Source organism: Bos indicus, chromosome 8, assembly GCF_029378745.1.
Source record: "Bos indicus isolate NIAB-ARS_2022 breed Sahiwal x Tharparkar chromosome 8, NIAB-ARS_B.indTharparkar_mat_pri_1.0, whole genome shotgun sequence".
NCBI lineage: Eukaryota > Metazoa > Chordata > Mammalia > Artiodactyla > Bovidae > Bos > Bos indicus.
The window spans coordinates 57,652,538-57,664,316 of record NC_091767.1 but is presented as its reverse complement, the minus strand read 5'-3'; positions in this window follow the sequence as shown (position 1 = coordinate 57,664,316).

The window sequence follows — 11,779 nt, the reverse complement described above, 5'->3', positions numbered from 1 at the left end:
ATAAAGAGTATTATCTTGTCTTTAAAGGGTAAAACCACACTTTGTCATATCACACAGAGATTTCAAGCCAGTCAAACTTTTTATTTTTTTACTTAATTTTTGAGATATAGATATATTCAATAAATAGCACTGTATTCATTTAAGGTATACAACATATTGATTTGATACATTTATATATTGCAATATAATTACTACCTTAGCCCTGGCTAACAGGTCTATCACATCACATAATTACCATTTCTTTTTTGTAATGGGAACAATTAAGATCTAGTCTCTTAGCAACTTTCAAGTTTGTAATCCAGCACTGTTGACTATAATCACTTGCATTAGATCTCAAGAACCTATTTATCGACTAACAACATCTCTCCAATTCCCCAGTCCCCAGCCCCTGATAACTACCCTTCTACTCTCTGGTCTTATGAGTTCAGCTTTTTTTTAGCTACCACATACAAGTGAAACCATGTAGTATTTGTCTTTCTCTGTTCAGCCTGTCAGACTCTTGGCTCATTGGAATGGTTTTAAAAATCAGAAAGGTAGGTGTTGCAGCTATGGTCAAGAAAATTGGGAAAATAGTCCTGATCCTTCTCTGCTATTCCAAAAGCACAGTTAAAACTGACTTCAAAGGAAACCGATATTTAGATCAGTTCTGAGAAGATGAGAATTCAATCCGGTTCAACTGCTGCTGGAAACTGTGGATAACATGAAAGTAATAGTCAACATATACCTAGTCTTCAAGAAAGTTTGTGAACATTAAAGGGATGATAAGAGGTCAAAAGCATTTGTAGTGAAGTATTTTCATTCTTCCAGAATTTCATTGTGGTTTCTTTTCTAAATTGTGTTGTTTCCCATTAATAGGTGCTTCCTGGACTTTGAAAGACTGTAATTAGTGGATAATTAAGCAATGTGTTTTCATTAATAAATAGATTTTTAAAAGCTTGTTATAGTCCTTTAGTGAAGAAATTCTTAATGAGAAAAAACTTTGTTTACTAAGTTTAACATTGTGGTACCAAAAAAAAAAACTAGATCTTTCATAAAAAGACCTGAACTGACTTCATTTTCTGCGTTTCACTTACAGGAGAATATGGCAACTTCACATTCCTACAATTGGACATTGGTTCCTTTGTCACATGGTAAGATTCATAGAGGGTTTCAGCTCTTCAGATGCTAATTAATTGGAATTGTTTAGGCTGCATTTGCACAATTTCTTTGCATGTCCCACGTTTGTATCTAGTTTTTTTTCTACTTAGTTGTTGCCTACTGTGAAAGTAATTTCATCCCCATATAAAAGTCTTCAAGTACCCAAATATATAATTTCACCCATCAGCAAACTTTCAGAAAATCTTCAGCTGTTCCATGTATTTCTAAAGACACGTTCCTTTGAAGTGTAGTGCTTTTGTGAAAGCCTGCCTCAGAGACTTTTCAAATTCTATGATATTCTCCACTATTCTGAGGATGCTATTCAGGGTGACGGCTGTAACTTCAAAATATATTGGAACAGACACATGAGCTTGGGTTCAAGTCCCAGCTTCACTACTCAGCACCTGTGTGATCTATGAGATTTTATTCAATCCTTCTAAACCTCAGTTTCCTTGCCTATAAAGAGGGATATAACAGCAACCTCATGGGATTACTGAAAAAATTAAAGATGATATATGTATATATAAGCTACTTTAAAGAATGTCAGCATATAGTAAGCACTCAATAAATGTGACTTGCTATTGTTACAATTGTTTGGTTGGTATACAGTAACTTCTTCTCTTTAAGTCTTCTTGTCACATCAGTTTAAAAATACATGAACATTTTTTTTCCCAGAAATGGCTGATTCACATTACTCTGATACAACACACTGGCTAACACTTGTTCACCTACAAATTGATCTTCACTCATTCAGTGTATTTATGCAATATCCACTCCACAAGTACTTATTAAGTGCATAGTTTGTACTGGATTTGGCACCTGGGAAAGAGGGTAAGTTTTCCCAGTAATATAAGAATGTCACCCTTGCTTGTTAAGAGCTCACAATTTCATGGAAAAAAAAAAAGATAATTTTTAAAATCACAATTTGGTACAAAAGAATTAGGGAAGTAACAGAGAAATCTTTTTCAAAGAAGATGTCTTGAAGGATGAAGAAGAGTTTGTCAGAAGGATGGAGGCTGGGGGAAAATGAGAATCTGTCAAAAGTATTGAAAAAGTCAAGTTATTAATCAGAAATTGACAAAAAAAAATGGTAACAAAATCGGAACAAGAGAAAGAAAATAAATGGTGGAAGAAGTATTCCTGAATCTAAGTATTGAAGGGGGCACTGAGATATCTCTAACTGACCACAGAGAACAACAGCTCTCAGAGATTATATTACATCTATTACCAAAATCTTATGTCTCTTTACTTAAAAAACAGTTTGCTTTGGAGCTTCCCCAGATGGCAGAGTAAGAATACTCTGAACTCAGCTCCTCCCATGGGCACACCAAAATCAACTACTTACAGAGCAACAGCCTAAAAACTAGAAGAAAAGATTTCTACCATGAAAGATATAAAAGAGGAGTCACACCAGATGAGTATAAGGGGCAGAGACACAGTACAGTCTGGAGCAACACTCCTAAAGTCAGCGGCCCACAAACAGCAGGAATATCACAAACTGCAGAGGTTCTTCCCAAAGAGTGAGGTGTCTGATCTCACATCAGAATCCTGCATAGGGAAGATGAGACCACAGAGCATCATGCTTTGAAAATAAGCTTATGCTTAGGAGACCAGAGAGCCATAGGAGACAGAGACTCTTCTCTTAAAGAATGTTTATAGAAACTCACCTGCTCTGTGACTCAGCAGAGAGGTAGCAGTTGGGAAGGAGCCTGGGTCACATCCACTTGCTGATCTTGAAAAACCTACTGGAGAATCAGGAGGCAACTGGGACTCCCCCTGGGGATGGTGACACTGGCAACAGAAATTTGGGGGGAGCTCATTCTCTATGACGTTACTGGTGCTGGCAAGCATCATTTTGGAATCCTCCTTCTAGCCTATTGGCACCAGGGGCTTACCCTGCCTCCCAGTTGGTCTCCAGCAGCCATGTGCCTCCAGGCCATGCAACCAGCTCTCTGGGACCCAGCAGGCCAGCAGATGAACATTCAGGTTGCACAGCCAACCATGCAGAAAGCCTACTCCAGCCCACAGCAGGCCTACAGCAACTCTATGAGGCTGGGCCTTATAGCCAACCAGGCCAAGAGCCAGCTCTGCCTGCTGGAGCACCCACAGTAGTCAGCCTGCACAGAAGAGCACATAGCGCATGTAGGGGGCACCACTAGAGCATACAGCTCTGCTGACCAGAGAGGAGTGTGACACTGGGCCCCGTAGGACATCTCCTACATAACACCACTTCTCTAAGGTCAGGAAACATAACTGACCTACCTAACACATAGAATTGGGCAAAGTGAGGAGATAGAGGAATATGTCTCAAACAAAGGAACAACCCATGACCTCAGAAAAAGAACTGAACAAGATGGAGACAAGTAATCTACCCAACATGAATTCAAGGAAATGATGATAAAGTTGCTCAAGGAACTTGGTAGAAGAATGGATAAACACAGTGAGAATTCCAACAGAGTTAGAAAATATAAAGAAGAATCAAACAGAACTGAACAAGACAATAAAATAAACAATATTATAGAAAGAAAAAAAATCAGCAGTAGATTAGATGATACAGAGTAACAGATCAGCAATCAGGAAGACAGAGTAGTGGCAATCACTGAAGCTAAACAGCAAAAAGAAAAAAATGAGTTTTTAAAAATGAGGGGACAATATCAAAGTAAGCATTTGCATTATTGGTGTCCCAGAAGGAGAAGAGAGAAAGAAAAAAAGGGCAGAGAACTTATTTGAAAAAATAATAGAATATAAGGGAACAACCCCATTTACAAAGAACTACAACAAAAAAATTTTTAATTTCTAATGAAAACACAAAAAAACCCCAAAAAGCTAAAGCAATCTTGAGAAAGACAAATGGAGCTGGATGAATCAGGCTCCTTGACTTCAGACTATACTACAAAGCAAGAGTAATAAAAAAAAATTGTGTGGTACTGGCACAAAAAACAGAAATATAGAACAATGGAATAGGACAGAAAATCCAGAAATAAACTCACACACCTATGGTCAATTAATCTATAGCAAAAGAGGCAAGAATATACAATGGGGAAAAGATAGTCTTTTCAATAAATGGTGCTGGGAACACAAAGAAGACATACAGATAGCCAGTAGACACATGAAAAGATGCTCAATATCATTATCAGCAGAGAAATGCAAATCAAAACTACAATGAGTTACTACCTGTCAGAATGGCTGTTATAAAAAAGACAACAAATAATAAGTGTTGGCAAGGATGTGAAGAAAATGGAACCTTTGCACTTTGGGGAGACTGTAAATCCCATGGACGGAAAAACCTGGTAGGCTACAGCCCATGGGGTCGCAAAGAGTGGGACACGACTGAGCAACTTCACTTCTTCACTATGAAAACAGTATAAAGGCTCCTCAAAAACCTAAAAATAAACTACCATACCACCCAGTGATTTCCCTTTTGGATATTTATTCAATGAGAACAAAATCAATAATTTGAAAAAATATATACACCCAAATACGTGCACTTCTATGTTCATTGCAATATTATTCATAATAGCTTAAGATATGGAAGCAACCTAAGTATCTATCAATAGATGAATGGATAAAGAAGCTATGGTATATAAAAATACAATGGAATATTAGTCATTAAAAACAGAATGAAGTCTTTCCATTTACAACAACATGAGGATGGATCAAGAGGGTACCATGCTATGTGAAATAAATCAAACAGAGAAAGACAAATACCATATGATCTCACTTATACTGAAATCTAAAACACAAAGCAAACAAACCCAACAAAACCATGCTCATAGAGACTTCCCTGTTGGTCCAGTGGCTAAGACTCCATGCTCCCAATGCAGGAGTCCTGGGTTCAATCCCTGGTCAGGGAACTAGATCCCACATGTCACAACTAAGGTTCTCATGTTGCTACTAAAGATCCCACAAGCCACAACCAAGATTGACGATCTCATGTGCTGCAACTAAGACCTGGCACAGCTAAATACATAAATAGGTGTTTAAAATACCAACAATAAAAAACATTCTCATAGATACAGAGAATGAACTTGTGGTTGCCAGAGGGGGTTGGGTAAAGTAGGTGAAGGGGATTAAGTATAAACCTCCAGCTATACAAAAAATAATTTATAGAGATGTAATATGCAGCATAAGGAGTCAATATTATAATAACTTTGCATTGGGATAGATGATTACTAGACTTATCTTGGTGATCATTTTGTAATGTAATGTGCTGTGCTTAGTCGCTTAGTCGAGTCTGACTCTTTGCAACCCCATGGACTGCAGCTCACCAGGCTACTCTGCCTATGGAGGTTCTCTAGGCAAGAATACTGGAGTGGGTTGCCATGCCCTCCTTCAGGGGATCTTCCCAACCCAGGGATTGAACCCAGGTCTCCCACATTGCAAGCGGATTCTTTACTGTCTGAGCCACCAGGAATGCCCTAACAATATGGCATGCCAGCTATATTTCAATTAGGAAAAAAAGCAATAAGCTTTGCCTCTATGAACTCCATTTTCTATATTGGCTACCTCTACTTTCATAAGATATTGATTGTTTCTTTCAAATGTATACTCTTTATTTACTAAATGATTGCTTATAAGTATAAATGATAAAATTAGGTAATTTTAGCAAAAAAAAAAATTATGCTCTTCTAATGTCAGTTCTTTTAAAATCTCTGCTTTAACTCTGTATTCTATGCTCACAATGGTCCTCAGGGCTATGTCAGCCCTTTGATAACACCTGCCTAGTATTGCGCATTCATTATGCACCAATCAATTCCCCCTACCTCATGTAATCCTCCCAGCAGCCTTATGAAGAGTATCACTCTTATCCATATTGTGCACGTGTGAAAATGGAAAATCAGGGAAATAACTTGCCCAAGATGACACACCACTGGTGACAAGGCACAGACTTGACCGTAGGTCATCTGATTTCACAGCTGATGCACCCAAATGCCCAGAGCAGCGTTTCTAGCACCAAGTTTTAAACTGGAGCCAGGCAGTAAGGACAAGTTCACTGTCTGCTCTAAAAGGAAGAAACAAAACCCCCAAAGTCTAGTATAGTGACACCGTACACAGAGATGGCTTTATTACAGAATGGTTTTCTATGGGATTATGTCTCACTTTTTCTTTACATCATATTGTCCTTATTTCTTGGGATGAGGACATTGGAGATAGTAGTTACTTTCTTCATAATGCCCTATTTAGAAAATATAAAACCCCCAAAGTTGGCATCTGATGTCAGCTTGTAATTTAAAATTTTTGTTTTCATTCCCAGAAATTAGAAAACCAAAATTTCCTACTTGATGAGAAAATATCTTCCTTCCCATAAGGCACATGTTTATCTTCTGTTGTCCAAATGACTAGTCATTGTCATCTTGAACTTTCAAATTTTCATTGCCTGGTTTTAAAGTGCTGTCACCTCTCTTCCCCGAACTTGGACCCGACCCCAAATTAAACGCACTTCTATTTATATTTATAGGAGAAGAGTAAGACAATAGATAATCTAATAGCATTCTTCGGCTGTGGTTTCCACAAGAGTGAAAAATTCAGTCTTTTCTTATCATAACTGGCTGGAAACACTCCACATTAGAGATGTCAAGTCATAACAATGTGGGGTGGGGGGGAAGCCCACTTTCTCTCAGAATGACACAATTCTTCTATAGAAAAGACATTCTTAAAAGCTGTTTGCAATATCCTACATTAATTTCCTCTGGTACGGCATCTCATACAAAGGGGTCTTATAAATGGATTAAATGTGGTTGGGTGCAAAAGCACAGTAAGCCCTTGTCAGATGCTCTGGAGGGTGGACGCCACAAACAGGGGCCTCCTTCATCAGGGTTCTCTGCAAATAGCTGACTTGAAGTTTTGTGACCAGTAATAACCTCCTTAAAAATAAACCACTTATACCATCTGCTTAACAGTGCACTATAAATTATACCAAGAATGTGTGCCTTTTCTTCCCTGGCAAATGTCTTCCAAGTTGACAAAACGATAAACAGAGGAGGGAGGCAGGGTTGGGCCGTGTGCACGCTTTCATTGCCGTCAATGTGAACCACCGTTCTGCCTCTGCATCTCCCTTGGCAGAAATAAGTTTGGGATGGGGAAGAACAGAATCCACTTCAGTATTTCCAAGACCAAACAAGTCAAGGTTGGAAGGGGTTAGGTTAGAATGGGCAGGATGATGAGCTAGAATGAGCCCTCAGAGCTGGAGTGGACAAAAAGTATTAGTTGTAGTCCAGGCTTTGATTGCTGAGCCAATTAAGACATGCACGCATGACTGCAAGAGGGATCAAACTATTATTTTTAATATCTAATAAATATGTATTAGAAATAACTTCTTTGACCAGAGTCCAACATGGTTTCTTTTTATTGTTCAGTTGCTAAGTCCTGACTCTGTGACCGAGTAGACTGCAGCATGCCAGGCTCCTCTGTTGTCCACTCTCTCCCAGAGTTTGCTCAAATTCATGTCCATTGAGTCAGTGATGCTATCTAGCCATCTCATCCTCTGCCACTCCCTTCTCTTTTTGCTTTCTATCTTTTCCAGCATCAGGGTCTTTTCCAATGAGTTGGCTCTTCACATTAGGTGGCCAAAGTATTGGAGCTTCAACATCAGTCTTTCCAAAGAATATTCAGGACTGATTTCCTTTAGGACTGACTGACTTGATCTCCTTGCAGTCTGAGGGACTCTCAAGAGTCTCCTCCAGCACTACAATTTGAAGGCATCAATTCTTCAGCACTCAGCCTTCTTCATGTTCCAACTCTCACATCTGTTCATGACTACTGGAAAAACCATAACTTAGACTATATGGACTTTTGTTGGCAAAGTGATGTCTCTGCTTTTTAATACACTGTCTAGGTTTACCATAGCTTACCTTCCAAGGAGCAAGTAGCTTTTAATTTTGTAGCTGCAGTTACCATCTTCAGTGATTTTAGACCCCAAGAAAATACTGTCACTGCTTCAACTTTTTCCCCTTCTATTTGACATGAAGTGATACGACCAGATGCCATGATCTTAGTTTTTTAAATGTTGGGTTTTAAGTTATCTTTTTCACTATCCTCTTTCACCCTCATCAAGAGGCTCTTTGGTTCCTCTTCACTTTCTGCCATTAGAGTGGTATCATAGGCCTATCTGAAGTTATTGGTATTTCTTCTGGCAATCTTGATTCCACCTTGTGATTCATCCAGCCCAGCATTTCACATCATGGACTCTGCATATAAGTTAAATAAGCAGAGTGACAATATGCAGCCTTGACATACTCCTTTCCCAATTTTGAATCAGTTCATTATTCCATGTTCTAACTGCTGTTTCTTGATGCACATATAGGTATCTCAAGAGACAGGTAAAGTGGTCTGATATTTCCATCTCTTTAAGAATTTTCCAGTTTGTTGTGATCCACAAAGTCAAAGGCATTTGTGTAGTCAATGAAGTAGAAGTAGATGTTTTTCTGGAACCCCCTTGCTTTCTCTATGATCCAACAAATGTTGGCAATTTGATCTCTGGTTCTTCTGCCTTTTCTAAACCCAGTTTGTACATCTGAAAGTTCTCAGTTCATGTACTGCTGAGGCCTAGTTTGAAGGATTTTGAACATAACCTTGCTAGCATGTGAAAAGAGTGCATCTATACAGTAATTTGAACATTCTTTGGCATTTCCCTTATTTGGGATTGGAATGAAAACATATTCCCTTAAAACATAGACTTATGCAAACTTCCCTGATGGTCCAGTGGTTAAGAATTGCCTGCAAGTGCAGGAGACACAGGTTCAATCCCCAGTCCAGGAAGATCTCACATAAAGCAGGGCAACTAAGCCCATATGCCACAACTCCTGAGCTCGCTCACCCTAGAGCCTGTGCTCTGCAACAAGAGAAGCCAGCACAACGAGAAGCCTGCACACCGCAAGAGAGTGATCCCTGCTTGGGGCAACTAGAGAAAGCCCCTGCAGAGCAAAGAATATCCAGCAGAGGCAAAAATAAATAATTTTTTTTTTAATGTAGAGTTAGGTGAATCTTCAGGAGGAGAATGCTCTTCAGAAAGGAAAGTCTTTGGGAAGGGTGAGGCAGGCATGTGGGGAAAGGAACAAGGAAGAAATTGAAGCCTGTTTACCCCAGAGGATCTTTCTGGCAAGATCTATAAAGCAACAACTTCAAAATTCCTCCAAACGCAGAAGAGCTTGCTTGGGGTACCCCTCAGATCATAAGAGAAACAATTTTTCCTGACACTTATTCTATAAGTGCTGTGCCTTGAATCACAGAGTTATTTAGTTTTAGTTGGCTCTTTCTTAGTTGAGTAACACAAGCAATAGCCAGGCTAATATATAAAACTTAATTGAGCCTTTCTCTTAAATAATTTTTCACTCTACAAAATGAGGCCAAACATGACAACAACAGTGGGGGAAAAAAATCCTCAAAAAGAAAGCCCTATGTTCAGGAAATGAGAAAATGAAAAGAAAAATCCTTGTACTTACACCAAATAAACTGTATTACATTGGGTGTCATCCAAGTCAAGATTTTTCTCCAGAAAAGTGCAAACAAGCTCATTTGAAATTAAAGTCTTCATTCCTCTCCTAGTCAGCAGTCAGTCTCCCAGAAGGTCAGTCTCCATTATGCCCTAAAGTACTAAGAGAAGGAAGTTCCACTGCTGGTTCCAGCTGGCAGCATTCTCTCCAAGAGCAGACTTCTCAAAGGAGTGCATTACACTCTCATATGTGTGTGTGTGTGGAAGGAGCCAACAGCATTCAGGAGCACCCAGGGAACATTTTGGGTGCTAGTCCTAAAAGGCAGGGAACAGCAGATTGTCACTCTGTGGACAAGCTTCTGATTGTGTGAGAGGTGAGTTGCTAGCTTGTCTTCAACCGCTTCTCCTTCCTCTTGGGCACACTCAGTTCTTCTTCAGATAAGAAAGGGAAAAGAAACCGGAGTGACGCTGAGACAGGCAAGCTGTATACTTTGCATAATAGAAGGAGGACATGTGTCTAGCTACTTCTAATTCCCAGCAGCATGTGTTGTTCTTCCTTTCAGAAGATCATTCAAGGCAAGTTGGGAGTTGTTGATTAGAAAATATAAATATCAGTGTGTATGTGTATACACACACACACACACACACACACACACACACACACAATGGAATATTAGTCAGCCATTAAAAAGAATGAAATCAGGTGCCCTTTGAAGCAACATAGATGACCCAAGAGATTATCAGTTTATCAGAGAAAGACAAATATCTTATAACATCACTTATTGGTAGAATCTAAAATTTGACACAAATTAACTTGTTCTTGAAACAGACTCACAGACATATAAAACAAACTTATGGTTACCAAAGGGAGAAGAAGGGGATAAACTAGGAGTTTGGGATTAGCAGATACAAACTACTATGTAGAAAATAAACAAAAAGGCCCTACTGTATAACACACAGAACTGTATTCATATATCTTATAATAAACTATAATGGAAAAGAAAAAATGAAAAATCAGTGTCAAGGTACAGAGAACACACTAGTGGTTACCAGTGGAGAGGGCAGCGGGGAGAGGCAAAACAGGGCTTGGGGAGTAAGAAGTACAAACTACTACGTACAAAATAAATCACATACACGGATATACTGTGCAGCACAGGGAATAAAGCCAATATTTTATTATAAATATAAATGGAGTATAACCTTTAAAAGTTGTGAATCACTATGTTGTACACTTGAAACTTACATAATATTGTAAACCAACTGTATGTCAATAAAAAAAGAAAAATGTAAATGTCAGGATGTTGAGAAAAAGGTATGTAGTAGGGGAATGAATAGACATGAAGCAGAGTTCTTTGGATACTGCTAAATGCAAACTCAGACTCAGTGTTGTGCTCAGTCCTCAAACAGTGGCCTCTGGCTAACATTTTTCACACTTCCTGGGCTTTATCATACTGCAGATACTTATTTGGGTACTTGGGCTTCAGTCCTTTTCTAATGATTATTTTTTTTCTTTTTTAAGTATCATTTCATCCAGCTAGAGAACCACAAGCACAGAAAAACTCAAATTGTCTAGAAGTTTAATTGTGTTTTCCTCAAACTTATCACATGTTTATCCCCACCCTGACCTCCATCCTTTTTTAATTTTTCTGATAACTTATTCAAGCATATTTTCCCTGGAACCAACAGTGAATACATCCCTTACAAACCTAGAATTAACTAATGTTGAAAATTTCTCGAGGAAACATTCCTCTGATTCCAACAGTCATATAGCAAACTCCGATTATGAGCAAAGCATCCCGTTACACACTTTGGAGAACATGAACACATGCCAGCCCTACGTTTTAGTTATCTACTGCTGCACAACAAATTATTTCAAAACTTAGCAACCTATTACCTCATAGCTTCTGTGACTTTGGAATGGAGAAGAGGCTGAACTGGGTGGTTCTAGCTCAAGGTCCCTCACAAAACTGAAAATCAAGTGTCTGTAGGAGCGGCAGTCACTACAAAGTTCAGCTCGGGGAGGACCCACTTACAAGCTTACTCACAGGCGCCTTCCCACAGGGCTGGCTCTTCACTTCTCCATGTGGCGTCTCATTCTCCAGGGCCTCCCTGGCAGGACAGCCCAGGTTGGAATGAGCTTGTTTGCTGAAAGGGACCCCTTCCAGGGCCCACGAGTGGGCTCTTGTCTAACACTCGCAAATGAATTATCCT